This window comes from Coptis chinensis, chromosome 3 (genome assembly GCF_015680905.1).
Source record: "Coptis chinensis isolate HL-2020 chromosome 3, ASM1568090v1, whole genome shotgun sequence".
NCBI classification, from domain to species: domain Eukaryota; kingdom Viridiplantae; phylum Streptophyta; class Magnoliopsida; order Ranunculales; family Ranunculaceae; genus Coptis; species Coptis chinensis.
Window position 1 is genome coordinate 67154597 of NC_141458.1, and position 20940 is coordinate 67175536.

At 43.5% G+C, this 20940-nt stretch overlaps 1 long non-coding RNA gene across 1 annotated transcript; it reads left to right on the plus strand.

Moving 5' to 3' along the window:
- Positions 1-4838: 4838 nt before the first annotated feature.
- Positions 4839-19876, plus strand: LOC147510488 (uncharacterized). Its single transcript, XR_015218858.1, has 2 exons — positions 4839-5366; positions 19524-19876. It is a non-coding gene; the product is annotated as an uncharacterized LOC147510488 (long non-coding RNA).
- The last annotated feature ends 1064 nt before the right edge of the window (positions 19877-20940 follow it).

Here is a 20940-nt window from a genome sequence, read left to right on the forward strand (position 1 = left end):
GGCAAGCATGAGCGTCGTAGATGTAGGACGGATGGCTCTGGCCCATCCTCATCTCGTGGCTAGTTGTTGATTAGACTATTGTTGTTAGGAAATTTTCCTGTTTTTAGTAGAATAACTTTTATTCCGAGTTGTTAGTTAAGTAGTTAATATTGAATTCTGTATTTGGTTGTTATCTAAATTTTGAGTTAATTTAAATTTTGTCCGAGACTGCTTTCTATTTTTCATGAATCCCACCTTCCCGACTTGTTTGGGGGTGGTATTATTTGTTTAGCATTATATTTTTCCCTATCCACTTGTTTTTGGAAGTTAATATTGCAAGGTTATGAGAATATGGATTATGTGAGCATGTTACTAATGTGGTGTAGCTATAATGAGCTACTCTTAGGTTCTGCAACCTCAAGGATTAGAAATTGGATAATTGCTATTTTTATTTTCAGCCTAAAAGCTATTGGTTTGATTTTGGAGTATGCACCTTATATGTTTCTATTTTGGATTTAGAAATTTTCTTTTTCCATCATCTTGCCTTAACAATTTGGACAACTTGTGGAACTTAGATTAAGAAACTAGTCCTATATAAATACATGGTTAGCTCTAATCTTGTCACTTTCACCTCTAAACTTCTCACTTTCACCTCTAAACTCCACACCAGCAACAACACTTGGAGTGCGCCCACGCTCCCTTTTTGCCTATACACAGAGCGCGCCCGCTCCCAAGTTACTGGAACGCAGAGTCAGAGTTGAGCACACCCGTGCCCTTCCAAAGGCTATTCTGAGCGTGCCCACGCTCTTACCTTAACAAGACCTCCAGTTTTTAATTTTTTCTAGGGTTTTCCGAGGTTACTTCTGGGAGTTCAAGAGTGTGTTAGGTTGCTATGAAATCTCCTCAAATCATACTGGAGCAGTCCTTTGATGAATTGCTCGATAGTGACACTTATGGAAACTAGTTCTGCGATAGGATTATGCAGTCAAGATGGCAAAATCTACTGGTAAGTGCCAATGACTCTTATTCTCCTGCCCTTACTTCTTATTTCTATGATCATTGTAAGTTCTTTTATCGACCGGATGGGGAACAAGTGTTCTCTATCACCATTGATGATATAATAATGGATTTCACCAAGTTTTTGGTAGCCTTTGCTATTGGGATGCATATCCGTGCCCCCTGAAACTCATGGGGTTATATGTCTGATAATATATACCTATATAACTATGAGTATTTCCAAGAGACTTATGGGGTAGGGATTTTTCGTGTAGAGGACCAAGAGAATCTTAATGTTGCCCTTGGTAGCCTGTCCCTTAACGTAGGCACTATTATGTTCTTTATTATGCTGAATATCTTAGGGGAATGGCGGTTTTCTTCTGCGAATAACGGCACTTGTGACGTCTTCCATGCTCTAGCTGAGGGACGTATGCTATATGACATTCCCTATACCTTAGTGTCCAGTTTAGCACGAGCCCATAGTATGAAGCATAAATACCTTCTTATGCCTGTCTTGGTTTGCTGCATCATGGTATGTTTCTTTCTTGATTTCACATTCCACTATACGGATTGGGTTGGGTTGATATTATGTGACCCACCAATTGTATTATATGCTCATTCTGTGCAATAACTTGGTCGGGATAGAGGCTACAACCTAATTGAGTTGCCCCTTACACCCCATCAGACCGAGTAGCGCTCAACAGATTAGCACGAGTTGATGATACATGGCGTAAGGCCTGACAAATTGTCATGGCATTGCAGGATGCAAAAGAACCTCATTTCTTCATAGAAGAGGAGGACAACACTTAAATGAGGGATATGAGGTAAGTTTTACTTTTTGTTACTGTCTGCTTATGTCCCAAGCAATTTAATTTTTGTTATTCCCATAACGGGTGAAACTCATATAGAGTTGCGTCTATTTTTATTTATCTATATTAGTATGTTCTGAATTTGTTTAGCAGGTGTTCTTAAATTTTCACGCGTTTCTATGGTATTTCCTATCCTTTTTATTTCTATACTTTGAGGACAAAGCATGTTTTTGTTCGGGGATGGCATAGAAACACGCGTAATTTAAGGCACATATTAGGATATATATATATGTATAATATGCACTTGTTTTCTAGTAAAAAATAAAAAATAAATATAAATAATAAGTATTTATACTATGCACTTAGGAATATTGGTATTGTTTTTTTTTTCTCCATGATGATATTAATCTAGAAGTTTCACGTTAGCTCTTAAATTAGAATAGCTTTTAGAAATTTAGGTTAATATGTAGGTAATAGTTATTACTTCCTTCCATAAATTTATTGCATGAGCATCTATGTTTGTATTGGCAGTAAGTTTCTGAAATCTAGGCTAGAGTACTTATTTTACAAATCCTGTGAGAATATAGCCTTAAAGCCTTATATGAGTGAAATATCTGAGTAATGACACAAGGGAGAAGTAAATTCCGAATAGAGAAATCACACGTCCACTTGCTTGATCACTATACCATATCCTAAGCGAGAATTTAGGCTTTTTTTTTTTATCGATATAGCCAAAAATTCAAACCTATATGAAATTATTTTCCACTAGTCGCCCCTCTGAGCCTTTCTTTAGCCTTTTCATAAACCACAAATCCTGTACCCTTTTATAAGAAACAAAACAAAATAAAAATAAAATCAACCTACCCACTTTTGAATGAGTCTGAGAATAGAGATGAGAGAAAGACCTGTAGAGCTTCAAATAAGAAAAGAAAGTTTTCATCCAAAGAAAAAAAAAATATATATATATATATATATATATATATATATATATATATATAATATATATATATATATAAAATAAAAAGTTAGAACTCCAAAAACATAATCAAATGAATCAAAAGCCAAAAGAAAAAGAAAAAGAAAAATGGCTAAGGATGGAAACAAAGTGTAGAAGGGAAGTGAAACAATGTTTTCTCTAGTTACATAATTTGAAAACTCTATTATCTCAGACTTGTCCTTTTGAATCTCCATTTCTTTCCTTCTTAAACCATTACCTAATCCCCGCAACACCTAATCAAGACATCTAGCTCAATTAGGAATAGGTTAGTGTGATAGTAAGTGGCAAATGTGTTTGATCAATTTCGGCTTCCTTATACGTCATTGAGATTGTAAGGTAAAGTGTGCCCACTACACACTGGAGTGAGCGAAACTTGAGTGGAAAAATCAGAGTGTTTTTGTCTTGACATATATGTGAAGACCTACATAAGGACGTTATTCTAAAATTTCAGAAATAGACCTGTTATTGCATTTCATAGCATAGTTCATTATATATATGTTTATCCGTATATGATTGATTATTATGCACGTATTAGCTTAGATTTCGTATTGATTATTTTGTATTCATTGCTAGTGAGATGTATAGATATCTGAGAATAAATAAGGAAACAGTAATTTTATTTCTTAGTCGTTGTAGTATAGATGAAGTTTGTGAGTACTTTTTCTGGAAAACTTTCACGAGGCTATAACTCGTCTACTAGGGAATTCTTAGTGGTTTAAGGCATTGTTGCATATGGTAAATGCAATCGCACTCAGCAAAACGAGATTAGTTAGAACTCTATTTTTGGTCACTTATTTTAATTTATCGTATTTGCTTGAGGACAAGCAAAATACTGTTTGGGGGAAATAAGAGTTAGTACTATTTACGTGCTTTTGTGTATTTCAGGTATTGGAGTCAAATATGTGAAGAAATATGTCACTTTTACAAGAGAAAAGAGCAAAGGTTGGTTGCTAAGAAGTTCTATAGTTAAAGCCCAAGTTTTAAGGAGAAAAAGCATTTTTAAAGCCCAGTCAAAGTCAACGGGGCAGAAATAGAGCATAAAAGTCAACAGAACTTTCGAAGGCCGTATCTTTGGACTCAAACTTTGGAATTGGGCCTATTATATGTCAAAACGACCAGTTCGGAAAGAGCTTTCTAATGGTTCAGACTTTGATTCAATCAGAGGAGTAAAACGGGACAAAAAGGCTATTGCAGTAATTTCTAACAGAGAAACTCTTTTTGGACTTAAGTAATTAGGTTTTGGGCTTGATTTAGTGTCCCAAAACATAGCTCCAAAGCCCATGCACAAAATTGTAAGCCTAGCCCTCTCCTATATAAAGAGGACTAAGACTAAACTCTATGAGATAACTCTTCCATTAGTTAAACTTAGTTTTAATTCATATATCCCTTCTTAGTTAATAAATTAGATAATAATAAGTTTTTTTTCTTAAGTCAAAACCCTAGTTATTGTCTTATTAGCCTAATCATCATTAATAAAACCAAGTTATTTATATTGTTTCAATTATGTCTTATTCTTATTCTCATTCTTCTATTGATGAAAGTGTAATGAATCATAGCTAAACCTCCATTAGAGGGGTTTGATGAAGCTTTGATGAAGACTAGATGTATTAGTAGAGAATAAGTTGTAGTAATCTATTCCACTCTAGAAGGTAGTTAATTCACCATGAGAATAAGTTTAAATTGCCTCACATGCTAATTATTAGTTGGTAATCTATGCCATAGTATAAATTAGCATATCGTAATTAGCTATTTTCACCACATTAGTTTTATTAAACCATTGCTTTCACGAATATTATAGAATTGCTAATTCAGTGAAACTGTTACGTCTAATAAACTAGGAGTGGAACGAATTCTTTACTTCACCATATCACAAGATAATCGAGAGTTGAAACTTTGATCTAAATGTAAATCTATAAGCTTTTACTTATTCTTAGCATAATTAGTTAAGAGTAGGCCGGTAAAATATTAGTTTTTGGTTTTATGAGAACATTTACTAAATGCACACTTAATAGGCGATAATAGTTCTAACTTCCAAGTTCCGACCATGATCGAAACATCGTAAAATGTTGAACGTGATTTTTTCCCGTCATTTCTTACTCGTTGTATCATTTTCTGATGGTAACAAATTGTCTCGAAACCAGCACATTTCTTAGTATGCTTTTCAAATTCTTGAAACGTGGTAGCTTCTAAAATACACATTGGATTTTAATAAAATTGGTATAGTTGGAGACAATTTTTCGAATATGAATAGGTTTAAGGTTTACCGGTTTAGTTCCAGAGATATGGACGTGCCCATGTCCCATGACGGAAAGGCACAGGGATAGAGCCCATAACCATTCATGCAACAGGCCCAGTGCGTTGCACAAGAGTGGAGACACTAGCGTAGCAGGCGGTAGGTTTGTTCAAATTTTTAAGACTTGTTTATAAAGAAATAAGTAGCTCTCGTTGACTATGAAAGTATGAATGCATTTTTCAGTTTTAAATACAAAACTGAAGAAATGTTGAATGAATGGAGATGCAACTATGAACTCAGAGGTGGAGACTGCTGCTGTCCTTGGTTTGAAAAAATTACATATCAAAATGAGGTAAGTATAACCATCTCAAAGTTTTCTCATCAACAGTAATGAGTAATAGTCCTCTCTTTTCATTATCGAAAAAAAATAGTCTTCTCCATTGAATTTTGGGCTGGTCTGTGTTTTGAACACCTCCTACCCTATGTAATGGGCTTCAGTTTCCATTCACGGTTCCCATGAGAGTGTTGCATGAGAAGTTGGTTTTCATTTTTGTGATCATGTGGTAAACATTTAAAGGGTATTGAACTTGTATAAAGTGGGCCGGAAAGAAGTATTTTGAATTATTTCTAAATCTTTTGAGGATCACTCTTCACTTTCATGAATGCCGTTCATCAGATGGTTTCTGCTTTGGTTCTCTATATTTTATTTCTGACAATTTGAAGTTAAATTGTAGTGTATTAATTTCAAGATCATGCTGATTGCTAATGATGGTATGTTTATATTGGGGGAACTAGTAATTTGGTTGCGGCGCTGCAGTAATTTTGAAAAAAAAAAAAAAAAGGGTTAACTAGTATTACCCCGCACTAGATGAGCTAATTAGGATTTCCCCCCCATTAGATGGGAAATTAGGGGGGGGGGAGACCCTAATTTGGGGTAATACTAGTTCACCCAAAAAAAAATGGTGCTGGCTCTTCAGGCGTGATGGAGGTTAATTTGCTATGTTGGTTCCTTGCTTGTCTGAATGTAAATTGAGTTATTGTTTAGATTGGGTGAAATGGATGCTCTTTGTAAGGGAGTGATATCCCCCCTTAGGAATATCAGGCGCGTACTCAGCACGGTGGAACTATCATACCGACCTGTGAAACTAGATCGCACCTATAAGCTAAGAGAACGTTCTAGCACAGTTCGCACCAGTACACGAACCACGCTATACTGTGACTCAGCTTGCCTTCTAGAAGCAATCATGAGCAAATGATCATATGCACGGATCACTGCCACCAGCTACTGACCACTGCCGCAAGCTACTTGCCCAGACTACTAATTTCCATCATCACAGCGGACCTATAAAGACAGGTCTCACATGCCTCCTTGATCTAGACCCCACGTTGGTGATACACTTTACACGTGGTGGGCGAGGATTCATTTTGAACATCTATAAATACCCCTCCTATGAACTACGCCAGACCTGATTCTTCTCTCCCTCACAAAATCGAGAGCAAGATACGTAGGCAGTTCGCTCCTAAGCCGAACTCGGTCCCCCTTATATCCCTTTTCAGTTCCCATCCAACTGTATATGTAAAGGAAAGCTGAATCACGCCTTTACATTGGCGCCGTCTGTGGTTTCGATTACTTGAGACATTATCTTCACACAAACCAAAAGACCTAAACACCAAAAAAAAAAAAAAACCAAATATCTCAAGCCCACGAAGCATGGCAAGCCTCGAAGCTCAAGTTCAAGGCCTCGCAAACCAGTTAGGCTTAACCAATGAGAGTATCTCCTTGCTCAGGCAAAAAAATGCTGCTCTTCGGACACAAGTTGACGCTCAACAACAGCCAGCTGGTAATGTTGCTGAGAACGGCATCAACGAAGTTAATCAACAAATTAATGAGTTGTCGCAACGGATCGACCAGAGCGCAGTACGAAAAGACGCATCCCAGATCGTCCAGAAAATGCTCAAGATGTACCGCGCTTCCCCGTTCACCACAGAGGTACTCAGTAAATCCTCTCCTCAAGATTTCGTCCAGCCACGTTTCTCAATGTATGATGGCAGCACATGCCTCGGCAAACATATAGCCCGCTACATTCAAAGCCTGGCCCTTTACAGCTCCCCGGAGTTTGACCATCTTCACTGTCGGCTCTTCCCCGCCATCCTCAAAGATGGCCCACTCGATTGGTTCTTTTCACTCGAGTCGGATTCAATCAAAACTTTCGAGCAGCTCACCGATCCGTTTTGCCGGCCAAGACGCGGCAATAAATGGACGAAAAAGCAGATCTGGATTCACTCTTCCAGCTATCATTTGGAGAGAATGAAACCATTCGCCAGTTCCTAGGTCGGTTCAAAGCCGAACTATTATGCATGGAAAGTGGCCTCAAAGAGTCTTTTGCCACACTGGCATTCTCCAACGCCTATCGGGTGTGCAACACATACCTCTCCAGGTCGCTGATGAGGTCGCGCCCAGAAACCCTATCAGAGCTGTATGCTCGGGTCGACAAGTATATTAAGTAACAAGAAGGATTGCGACATCACGGTCTATCAGACGACCAAGAAGTTGCGGCAATTTCTGACGACACCCCACCTGCCAAAAAACGTCCCAGGTCGCAAGCACCCAAATCAGGCAACCACTTGGATAACAACAGAGTTTCGGCCGTCCCCGACACGCCTCCCAAATACATACTTGGAAAAGATCAAGCGAGCCTCATACTTCCAGCCTAGCGTACGACAACCCACAGACCGACCTGACATGCCCTACTGCGCATTCCACAAAGCAAAATGTCACGAAACCGACGCTTGTTGGGGGCTCAAACATTATCTCCAAGATCTCATTGAAGCCGGACAGATAAAGCAGTACACCGACATTGCTGACGGTGACTTGCGCCATAAACTTATGGCCCGACGAGTGCGGAGCAGATCTCCACCCCGCAGGGAACGACAAAACATCCAAGCTCGCTCCCACAGCAGAGGACGCCCCGTCGACCGTTCCCAGCATGAACGTCACCCACACTCGTCAGATCGTACCAACGGCAAAGCCATCCATATGATCACTTTCCCAGATGACTCTGTTACTTCTTCCAGAGAGAAGTGGAGGCGTGTTGGTGCTCTTCAAGAAGTCTACCATTTTTCTTCACAAGCAGCACACTCCCCGCGACATTCGGGTCGCCACTTAGGGGATATCACCTTCACAAAGGCTGACCTCACCAAGGTCTGCCTCCTTCACAACGATAAACACGTCGTCCACGCCGGATCGGATCGATGCGGTTAAGCGGCCTTATAGACCCTGGCAGCTCATGCGACATTTTGTTCTACCACACTGTCCAAGAGATGAACCTACCCAAGTCAGTATTCATAGATCCTATCGCTCCTCTTTATGGGTTCAATGGCTCCAGAGCTGACCCAATCGGTGACATTATACTCCCAGTTTCAGTGGGATCAAGAGAGGATAAAGTCAGCTTTAACACGCGATTCAGCGTCTTGGGCATTAAGTCGTCCTATAACGCCATCCTAGGAAGGCGTTGGATTCATCAAATGTAGGCCGTACCGTCTACACTGCATCAAGTACTCCGTTTTCCAGGCCCCAGGGGCACGATGGAGCTTCATAGCAACCAGCTGGAAGCCTATCACTGTAATCAAATCCACTCAGCAAACAAGACCGATGAGGCCCCAATCAGCATAAGAGACGAGCCCACTAGCTACACTATGGCCAAAGACCTGGTCGCCGAAGTCAGAGGCAACGCACCAACTCAGAGCGCTGGAGGCTCTAACAAGAAGGCCTATCCATCTGAACAGACTCCGAAAGTTGCCAAGGCAGCCACTCACTCACTCGTCAAGACACCAGAGATCGCCCCCGTAACCAGCGTTCCACCTGTGCAGACCACAGAGGTCGCCCCGTCAAATCCACCACCGCCGAAACAACTTGGGCAGCATGATCAAGCTTCTGTTGTCATAACCACAGACGTCATCCTGCACTGTGGTCGTGAACTACGTAAAACGCCCCAACTCCCCGCAAAGCAATTCCAATCACTCATCCGACCAACAGCACATCCACAGAGCTCCAACCACCAGAGGACGCTCTCCCAACACAAGCTATGGCACCAGCCGACGAGAGGCAGCGAGTGAATATAGGAACGGAAGACGACCCTAAGTTCGTCTATATTGGGGCTAACCTCGACCCCACACTCAAAACCCGGCTTTGTAAACTTTTTGTCCATGAATAAAGATGTTTTCGCTTTGATCGTGATATTGACGTGCGGGAATAGATCCCAAAGATTGCCCCATAGGTTGAGCGTCAACCCTAGTGCAAAACCAAAGACGACAAAGAATCGAGGAGACTATCACTACGGTTCCAAAAAGCAATCAACGATGAGGTCGATAAACTCAAGCAAGTCGGGTTCATCCGGAAGGTCGACTACCCGGATTGATCGCTAACATAGTGGCGGTTCCAAAAAAGAACGGCACGGTTCGCCTCTGCGTTGACTTCACCAATGTCAACCAAGAAACACCCAAAGACAGCTTCCCGTTACCAAGGATCGACCGACTTGTGGACCAGACCTGCGGCCACGAACTCCTCTCCTTCATGGATGCTTATAGTGGGTACAACCAAATATCACTTGCCGAGGAAGATCAAGAGAAAACATCCTTCATTACCGAACAAGGGCTATAACGTTCTCCCATTCGCCCTCAAGAACGCTGGCGCGACGTATCAACGAATGGTAACTGATATGTTCCATGACATGTTAGGAGACACCATGGAAGTATATATCGATGACATGGTCGTCAAGAGCAAAAAAGCAGGCGACCACCTCACCCACCTCGAGCAAGCGTTCTCCAGGTTATGCCGAACTCGCATGAAGCTGAACCCCGAAAAATGCCTTTTCGGACCGTCCTCCGACAAATTTCTAGGCTATCAGGTCTCACAGCATGGGATCGAAGCTAACCCAGATCAAATTCGCTCGCTCTTGGATATGCCTGACCCGCAAACAAAGAAGCAGATACAGAAACTATCAGGCATGGTTGCTGCACTTAACCGATTTATATCTAGGGCATCAGACAAGTGCCGACCATTCCTGCAACTTCTCAAAAAAGGCGAGCAGTTCTCATGGATCGATCAGTGTCACCAAGCCTTTTCCACTCTCAAAGAGTACCTCACAACACCTCCCATCTTAGCCAAACCAACAGACGGCGAAACACTGGGGCTGTATCTAGCAATATCAGACTTCGCTATTAGTTCGGTCCTGTTCAAAGAAGACAACAACGCAGAAAAACCAATCTATTTTACGAGTAAGACATTAACTCCAGCCGAAAAGAACTACTCTTACATCGAAAGAGCAATTTTAGCACTGTTATACTCTGCAAGGAAATTCAGGCCATATTTCCAGGCACACCCAATCAAAGTACTCACCGACCTCCCGTTGAAGAAGATTCTTCACAAGGAAAATAAGACAACTCGCATGGCAGTTTGGGCCGAAGAGCTCGGCGAACACCACATCGAGTTCGTCCCAAGCACCTCGCAGAAGGGACAAGTCGTAGCTGACTTCCCGGTGGACGATCTACATTGGGAGCCCGAGACAGACATCCTACCCCCCAAGCATAGCGACAAGACTATTTGGTCCCTCTTTGTAGATGGTTCCAACAACCCCGGCGGAAGTGGCGTTGGCATCGTACTAGTATCGCCCGCCGGAGAAGTAATAGAGAAATCAGTTCGCATCGACTTTGCGACCTCCAATAACGAAGCGGAGTACGAGGCAATAATTATGGGGCTTAGAATGGCGCTACAGCTAGGTGTACAAGAACTTCAAGTCTTTAGTGACTCGCAACTGGTCGTTCGCCAGATTGCTAAAGAGTACACTACCCACGAAGGTAACCTTTCTAAATACCTTAAAGTTGTTAATCAGTTACTCCTATCTTTCAAAAGGGCCACCATGCACCACTTTTTGCGCGACGAGAACCGCCACGCAGACAGTCTAGCCTACTTGGCTACTCAAACACCAGGCGGTGCCCCGAGACAACTCCTCATTGAAGTAATGGACCGACCTGCCTACCAAGTAGAGCACGTCTTAGAAATCGGCGACCTCTGCCCACTCTCTGAAGATAAGATGAGCCAAACATGGATGTAGCCCATCATATAGTACATTCAGAAAGGCACACTTCCGTGAGCGAGCAAAAGCGGCATTGATGTCATACCAAGCACGTCGCTATTGTGTTATAAATAACAAGTTGTTTCAAAAATCTGCTGGAGGACCTCACTTGAGATGCTTAAGTCCAACTCAGGGTCAATTGATTTTTGCTGAGATTCATGAAGGAGAATGCGGCAATCATGCTGGAGGTCGTTCTTTGGCCCACAAAGCGATCTCTCAAGGATACTTTTGGCCTCGCATGCAGATCGACGCCAAGGTATATGTGGTCAAATGCCTTAAATGCCAAACATTTGGCCACAACATCATCCAACCCGCTCGTGAATTGATCAGCATTGCAAGTCCCTGGCCATTCCACATGTGGGGCATGGACATCATGGGACCATTCATCCCACAGAAAAGCACTGGGTTCCGCTTCGTTTTAGCTATAACCGATTACTTCACCAAGTGGATCAAAGCAGTTCCTTTGGCACATGTCAAGGAGTCACACGTCAGAAATTATATTTGGAGTCACATTGTCACCAGGTTTGGTCTGTCACACACCTTGGTGATGGACAATGGTTCCTAGTTCAAAGGCAAAACGATCAAAGAAATTTTGGCCAAGTGGAAGATAGTTCACGCATTCTCCACTCCACAGTACGCTCAAAGCAATGGTCAAGCAAAAGCTAGCAATAAGGCCATTTTAGAAAACTTAAAGGAAAAGATCGAAAAGAACAAGAGCCAATGGCCAAACCAGCTAGAGAACATTCTATGGGCTCATCGCACGACAGCTCACTCCAGTACAGGTGAGTCACCATTCTCCTTGTGTTATGGCACCGAAGCTGTTATTCCAACCGAACTGACAATCACAACAACTCGATCCGAGCTTGTAGAGTCAGGACATAATGACTCGGTCCTAGCCCGAGAGGTTGATTTGTTGGAGGAGCGCTGCGATCTGGTAGCTATCAAAGTGGCATCATATCAACAGACCCTAAGGAGGTCCTACAACAAATGAGTACATCCTAGATCCTTCCAGCCTGGTGATCTAGTTCTGAAAAAGACACAGGATGATTCTAAACTAGCAGCAATATGGGAAGGACCGTACGTAGTAGACCGAGTTGTTGGCAATGGGGCCTACTGGATCAAGACACAGGAAGGGACAACACTTCCACGACCTTGGAACATTTACTTGTTAAAGAGATTTTATCAATAAAAATTCAGTCTCGTACACAGTCATGTTCTTAATCTTCGATAATTCAGATAGTTTAGTTACATTTGTATTGTCAACCACTCCAGTCAAATACTTCTGGGATTAGCTTCGTGAGAACGCTCTCAGCGAGCCATACGCCCCCAGCGGCTAAAAACGCTCTTAGCGAACAGAACGCTCTCCGGAGCTTACAGGCTCATAGCCTTTCCAAATCTCGCCAAGTTAAGGACCCATACCCCTGGGATTAACTTCGTGAGAACGCTCTCAGTGAGCAATACGCCCTAAGGGGATACAAACGCTCTCAGCGAGCCATACACCCCAGTGACTAAAAAACGCTCTTTCGCCCGAGCGACGCTCTGGAGCTTACAAGCTCATAGCCTCTCCAAATCTCGCCAAGTTAAGGACCCATACCCACGGATTAACCCGTGAGAGAACGCTCTCGATGAGCAATACCCCTCGGCTACAAACGCCTCAAATGAGCCAAACACCCCAAATAAAAAACGCTCTTCGCGAACAGAATGCTCTCAGGAGCTTACCGGCCCTTCACCTATCTAAATCTCGCTAAATCGAGAACCTATACTTAGAGGTTCATCGCAGAGAGATTGCTCACTCGAGCACTACTTAACGAGCATATCGCTTTCTTAAACTAAGTCTTAAGCTTCATATCCAGAATATGCTACAATTATCATAAACGGAACAGTAGCGAAAAGAGATCTAGCATAAGCAAAAACACGAATTCCATGCATATTCGTTAAAAGTATTGCGGGCCCAAAGCCCAGACAGTGTTCACGCTTCCACCGACCTGCTGGGTTTACCCAGGAAATCCAGATCGGCAGCTGTTACATTCGTTAAAAGGCACCGAGCTGCCACTTTCGTGGAAACCAGCTCGTCAAGTATCTAACAAAAAAAAAAGGGGCGAACTGCTCAGGCAGGCCTAAGAAACCAGCTCTATTGTTAGCTCTCATACAGAGAGGAGGGATCACAACACAAACAAACAAAACAACTACTTTCAATGCTTACAAAGAGAAGTTCGGACAATCCCGCCCCCGCATCATCACAATATGCTTATCCCCTCGGGCGCGGCAGTCGGTCGGGGGAGATGGCTCGCATCACGGCAACAACAAACGCTGGGCGGCGTCTTCACTTCCCTCGGTCATGCTTCTCCGGTGAGCTCCATCGCATAACTCCGCCCGATCTGGAATGATCTTCACAAGTTCGATCATACTCTTTCTGGGCCTTACGAGCCACCATTTGACACTGTTTGGCATACTCAGTCACAAACGCCAGCTGCCTCTGCAGATCCGTCATAAAGTTTACCAGCACAGTCTTCTCCATCAGCGTCTCATGATGCTTGTTCCGTAGGGACGCCAAGTTCTTCTTATCGACCTCCCAAGCAAAGCGACGATCATCGCCAAATTTCGCCACGCCACCATCACCACTAATGTGTCATTTGAACAAGACGTTTCAATCTATCATACCCTGCCAAGAACTGCACGCAGGACGTTAACGTTCAGTCGTCCTCATTCAAGCCACAATAACATGTATAAATAGAAAACTTACCAAACAACAAGCCGCGTCGGTGGTCTTCAGGGTCGTCTCCAAGCTTTCACTCTCCAGCTCGGCTTTGTCACCATCGAACACTATCCCTTCCAGGAGACAGCTCGATATAGCAGCCGAGTGGAAGCTACAATCAGAACGCTTCACCATGCGCTTCTTCCCAGTACGACCAACGTAGTAGAAGTCGCTCCCCACATCACCACAACGCGGGGACGAGCTGCCAGACGCAACATGGCGATCTTGCTCCCAATCGTCACCCCCTCCGCGACTCGAAGACCTGAAGACGACCCCCCCGGTCGCCCACCTCCTCCTACCTTTGCACGTTTGCCTTTCCTAGCACCAGAATCTTCAGCTTTACGCTTACCATAGTTTCCCAGCGAGTGAGGTCAAAATGCCATCTCCTCCATCACGAGTGGTGAAGTCTCCCTAGCCCCCTCACTACCACCAGCACTCCGGGCGATACGTCTAGCCATTGTCAGTCCTACAGAGCACATTCAAGCATCAGCGAGCTACCACACAAACAAAGTTTCCTAAGATAAACTACGAATCAAGCAAAGCACAGACGTACCTGAGATGATCAATAGAAGCGTGGAGCCTCGCACCGTCTAAGAAGGCAGAGCAAACTCGAAGAAAAGATAGGCAAATACTCTTCAGTTTCTCGAAACAGCTCTATTTATGCCTATGAAATGTCTCTTCCCAAGACAAGTCATAATGGCATTGAGACGCCAAACGGCAGGCCACCTGGCACCCATCATTTCATATCTCCCGACCGCCCACATTCTTACACGTGCCACGCATGCATTGTAGCTCAGGCAGCTCCAGAGTACAGAACGCCCCTGGCGTCCTCATAGACACACGCGAGCTGCACCGTTTAAATCGAAGAGCACGCACAACAAACCAGCAAAGTCCCAGGGCATCGACACTGTACCCTCCGCACGACAAGTCGCAACAGCATACACAATACTTACAAAGAAACAAGTTTCACATTCATAAAAAGAGCGAACTGATGACATCAGGGAAGCCCGGTTCAGATACTAACCGCGTCTTTGCCGAATACTCGGAAATCCAAAGACAGCTTAGACACTAGTTATCATAATCAATGACAAAGAAGAAAAACGAGCTGCCCAAGTCAACCCAGGAAACCAGCTCTATTGTTTACGGCCAGAGGCTAATTACAACCACAAGCACCAACAAACTTTTTAAACAACATCATCAAAATTTTCTGTAAGAGCGACATTCAACACTAGGGTAGAGCTCGGATCACCAGCAGACACCACAACTGCCTCAACAGCAACCACATTTAGTTCGCCAAACCCCCGAAGCTGATCACTCACCACACCAGTAAGGGGGGAAGGCACGACGAGAACGAATGCTAGCATCTTCGGGGTCCGTCCGCTTCGCCTCCCGGTTCTCGTTCCGCTCCTCCTGCAGGTCGTCTAATTTCTTCTCCAGTTCCTCCACCTCAGCACGGATGGTGAGATATGCCTTTTAAACTGCGGTGTGGAAGTCTTACATCGTTCAGCATAGGTGTTCGCTGCGACTAGCTGGCCCCTCAACGCCTCCACCTCATGTTTCAGCCCGATCGACTCATTCACTGCAGATGTCTTTTCCATAGTCAAGGCAGTCAGCTGGGGCTTCAGCGCATCTAGCTCTTTCTTCTCAGACTGTTGCACAACTCACAGATTCAAAAGCTCGACCCAAAGAACTTCGACCTCGTCTTCTCCAGTTCGATTGATCAATGCGGCCGCCTTCACCTTCCGGTACCAACGATCACCGCGACAACTCGCACAACATATCACGTTAGTATCAAACAACAGCATATAACACGATACCACAACCAAGCTTGAGCGCAAAGGTTACTTATCAGGCACATCGCCTTATCCATCCCCCTCAGATTCGACTCCAGCTCCTTCGCATCCAGGTCCTTCCTATCACCGTCCAGAGTCATACTCTCCAGCAAACAAGCAGCTATGGGTGCGGACTTGTAGCTGCAGTCCGACCTCCTCACATAGCGCTTCTTCCCGGTCACTTCATCTATGTACATCAGGTTGCGCTCCAGCTCGTCTTTTCCAGCACTGGAGTGCCCCTTACCAGTCTCACTCACACCAACCTTCCCCTTCATCTTGCCAGAAACATCTCTAACAACCCTGGTCTGGGCGACCTCTGGGGTGTCCTCCCCTAGGACGCTGAAGTCGGGCATCGATCTCGCCCTCGAGCTGCGAGCCGCCCTTCCCCCAGTTCGCACTTCACCTCCCCCCAGTGCGGTCTCAGCCACCCTCGCAACCTTCGCAGGTCGAGACTCTGGGACTTCGAAGAGAACGTTCTCCAAATCGAATGGAGCGTCCTCTTGGTCCTTCCCCACTCCAGACCCAGAGGCACCAGCACCTCCAGCGGGTCGCTTCACCCTGGCACGGCCTCGGTTCCTATCCTCCCTAGTAACCAGATCACTCCTACGTTTCTCCATCACAGGTTTCCTCGACGTCCTCCCGCTCACCTTATCCCGCGCTCTGGTCTTTTGCACTTTCCTTCTCTCCCAAATTGCGGGTCCTCCCCGTTCTTCAAAGAAATGAGCAACTTCTGGTAGCTTTGCTCGTTTCTCAGCTCACGTCAACCTAGTGAACTTCTCAATCACCTGTCGACTCGACTCCTTTTCTAAGTGGATATCTGCACAGACAACAAAACAACAATTTCAGTACAAAATCAACCAACGCAAGATTATATTATCAGACAACGCACTGGTACCCTCCAGTAAAGTCGCATATTTTATTGTCCACACTGAACCCGCCGCCGCGGTAGCTTCCAACAAACAAAGCGGCCGTCGCTTTATCCCACGACTCGTTACTCTTACCATCCAGAACACTCGACAGCGTAGCTCGAGTTTGCAAGCTAAAGTTCAGCGACTGAGATAGCTTTAATAAGTAATGCTCGATAACATCAGCGAACTCTATCCGGTACTCACCGCTGGCGTTCAAAAGGTCAACAACCTTGAACAACCACCACGTGTTACCCACAAACTGAACAGGCGCCTTGCCACAGCGGTTCAAGAACTCACAAACCAGCTTGGAGAACGATATCGTCATATACGCCCTCAGCTGCCCCTCACAGATTATCACCCCATGATTCGGTGGGGTGTACCTATCGCTATAAACCAGAGCGTTCTGGTCAGGCTCATGGATCTCCAGACCGCTTACGGTTATCCCATATTTCTCTCTTAAATATGGGAACGCCCTCAAAGCATGTCTGTCTACAGCCCTAAGCGGCAGCCCGCTAGAAGACGACCTCTCACAGCGACCTGAAGTGCTAGCTTCAGCAGCTACAGACGCAGATCGAGCTGCATTTTCCTCACTTCCAGCCCCCTCAACCGCCTCATCTTCATCATCACCCTCAACCACCCCACACACACACTCATCTTTCTCTTCCTCTTCGTCATCCCAACCAAGAGAAACTTCACGAACCTCATTAGATCGCGTGTCGTCTGAGTCAGACATCTTTCTTCTAACCCTAACAATTCTAGCCACTATTAACTAACCGATTATCCTAACAGCTCTAGAACAGAGACTAAGCACGAAACAAGAAGTAGGAGTTCAACAATGGCAGAAAACTAACCTGAAGGATGTTGCGGTAGTGAAGTGGTTTCTACCAGACGAACCAGCCAAATGACGTTTCAAAAGAGCCAGTGAAATTTTTGAACAACCGCCCCTCCAGTTTCCAAGGCATTATGATTACACCCCAACCCTAACTGCACATGACTTCCAACCAACTATCCTGTCTTTTCACATCCCGAAAAATGGGCGCACGCGTTTTCTCGCGAATCGCTTTCGATTCTCCCACGTGCTAGTCATGTGTCAAACATCTACGCTCACCAGCTCACAGGGTACCACAGATCGTTCTCCCCAGCTCGGCGGACATCTCCACCTCTAGCATGACCCACACGCCATCTTTGTTTTCTCTCGAAAGAAACCGTTCCTCGAACGCGCCTCCCTACTGCGGGGGGGCAAGTAAAGGGAGTGATATCCCCCCCAGAATATCGAGGAACGCATTTCGTACGGTGGAACTATCACACCGACCTGTGAAACCAGATCGCACCTATAAGCTAAGAGAACGTTCTAGCACAGTTCGCACCAGTATGCGAACCACGCTATACTGTGACTCAGCTTGCCTTCTAGAAGCAATCATGAGAAAAGGATCATATGCACGGATCACTGCCACCAGCTACTGACCACTGCCGCAAGCTACTTGCCCAGACTACTAATCTCCATCATCACAGCAGACCTATAAAGACAAGTCTCACATGCCTCCTTGATCTAGACCCCACGTTGGTGATACACTTTACACGTGGTGGGCGAGGATTCATTCTGAACAACTATAAATACCCCTCCTATGAACTACGCCAGACCTGATTCTTCTCTCCCTCACAAAATCGAGAGCAAGATACGTAGGCAGTTCGCTCCTAAGCTGAACTCGGTCCCCCTTATATCCCTTTTCAGTTCCCATCCAACTGTATACGTAAAGGAAAGCTAAATCACGCCTTTACACTCTTCAAGTTATTTCATCAGCTACCCAAATTATCTCTAGCATGGTAGGAGCTGTTGGTGCCTTGTAACAAGCATCTAGGGATCTGGATGAAGCTCCGAAGAGAATCCGTAGTCTAGAGGAGTTTGTATTTGAGCTTGAAAATTTGACACCGCGTATCAAGCAAAAACATATGTACAAGATTCATAACCCCTAATTGGACCACCAAATTCAGAGCTTGAATGGACTGATTGAAAGATTGCAACCCCAACATCTGAAAGGCAAATAAGATTGTGTCTAGGAGTAGAGTTAAGAACTTTGCTATGGTTGTATGGAGCTCTGTTGTCGGAGACCCCCTCTCTAAAGTAGTTAATTCAATTAGAGATAACTTGAATCACAGGAATTAGCAAAGGATGTTGAAAAGTCTATAGAGTCGACATCACAAAATACACCTGCTTGGTTGAGAGTCAACATTGAATAAGGTTACCGAAATGCCAGTATGTGAAAAGTTTGATCGAGCAAGAGGGTTGCCATCGTGTCATTCTCATTGTCGGGTTATCAAGGCATTGGAAAATCATGCTTAGCTCGTCAAGTTGCTGTTGATCCTCCAGTGAAGTTTATAATGGTGCCATTGAACTTGGATTTGGGCAGTGGTGCCGTAGAGTTGCATGTAAAAGGAGTAAAGCTGAATTCCAGAAGCGTTTGGCAAGAAAACTGTCTAAATTTTTGGTGTAGATTGGTTTTTGGAACAAAATTAAGGAAGAGAATAGTGGGATCTTGAATACGTTTGCTGCTTGCTGCAAGAAGCTTTATTTCGGAAGAACATTTTGGTACTTCTTGATGATGTGTGGGAACAAGATATATGTTATTTTGAATAAAACAAGAGGTGAAGTTAGGCTTGGGCTCTTTGATATCTTATCTTCTTTTTGGTAAATATTTTTTCTTAACGGAAACTGAAGCAGTTCCCTCGGATCTACTAGTGCTCCACATTTTTCTCTCTATATATACGCCTCTTACAGCAGCCTATAGAGTATCTGCAAAATCTTACTTTCTAAACTTTATTTTTGGGCAATTATAAAATCAGTCTTGTTGTTTTTTCTTTTCTTTTTTGGTTTGTGTGCAGTAAACAGAGAAGAATAATAACTGGCTATTGTATCCTGGAGGTTGACGTGGTCTGTCTGCATAGAGAAGAACAGATGCGAAACAACTTTAAATAGAGCGTACCGATCCGTGCCTCAGCCTTTTTATATTCACTGTTTGTTTTTGTTGCAAAAATTATATTCCAATAATTTTAAGATTGTTTAACAATGAATACGAAGAAATGTTAAGGTTTGTTTATCGGTTTTCGTTTATGGGTTAAGCGATTAAGAGGTACGTTATTACATTATCATTACCGTAATATATTATTGTCTAGATTGCACACATATTAAGAGTTAGTATGTGTAGCCGAAGGTGATAATAAATTGAGCTTTAATAGACTGATGTTAATCATAATTATTGGCGTGGAAATAATAGTTTTCTTTTTTGGAATTAATACGTTTTGGTTCTAGATTAAAAGATTTTATTGTTGGTCACACCTAAAGTAGGCCAAGGGCCGGAATAACTTTGTGCATAACAATTATTGAATTGTACTAGCTCTCGTTTGAATCTCGTTACAATGGACTGTTGAAGGAGAAACGCATTGAACGCATGCCTTGCAAATATCTTTTCCACAGAAGATGTTTAGGAAAGAGCTGTCCATTATGTCCCGACGTACAGCTACAGCTAGATGTAGTCATGCAACAAGTTGAATAAATAAAGATATTTGACAGAAGTATGAATCTAATTTTTTTGGTTTATTTTGATGTTGCTGGTCCATTGCGCCACTTGTTGGAGGCCATACCCAACCCAGAAGTAAAAGTTCGTTACCAAGTTTAACTTGTTAATAATGCTATGGCCAAACAGTAGATTATTGAAGAGTTCGGAATTCGGAGATTGTCGGAAAAAAGAAAAATAGTTCGAAATTCGGAATGGTGGGACAGTTATGATGAAAACGGCTATAACGTTTTGCTCGATGATCGAATTCACAATCCACTCTTTGTGTTAGAAAGCTAACTCAGAGATGTTTCTAACGGTGTATGGCTTGAAGCCTAATTCGTCCAGAGCTGATTCAATTTTACAGTTCTTTATGTGCCAATTTTCAACCAAAAAGCGACGTGAAAATCCGATTTTTCAATCGGATAAGTATCGTACTCTTTACCAAATACATGTACTTCTTTGTTTTATATTGTGAGATGATTTGAAACTTAGAATTACATGCTAAAGTTTTAATTTAAGAAAATTAAACCAAATACTATATGTTCTAGTTATTTATCTAATTAATACGTTGTGGCACTGGGTGTTGATTAACATGCGTTGAAAGTTTTTTTATTGACTAGATATAATTGTTTGAGATTAATTTCTTTTTTGTACATATATGATCACCAAGTTTGGTGTCTTTGTTGGTAAGGGATATGCATGTAAGGAGATATTGAAGATAGATAATCTCAATCAAGTAGTAA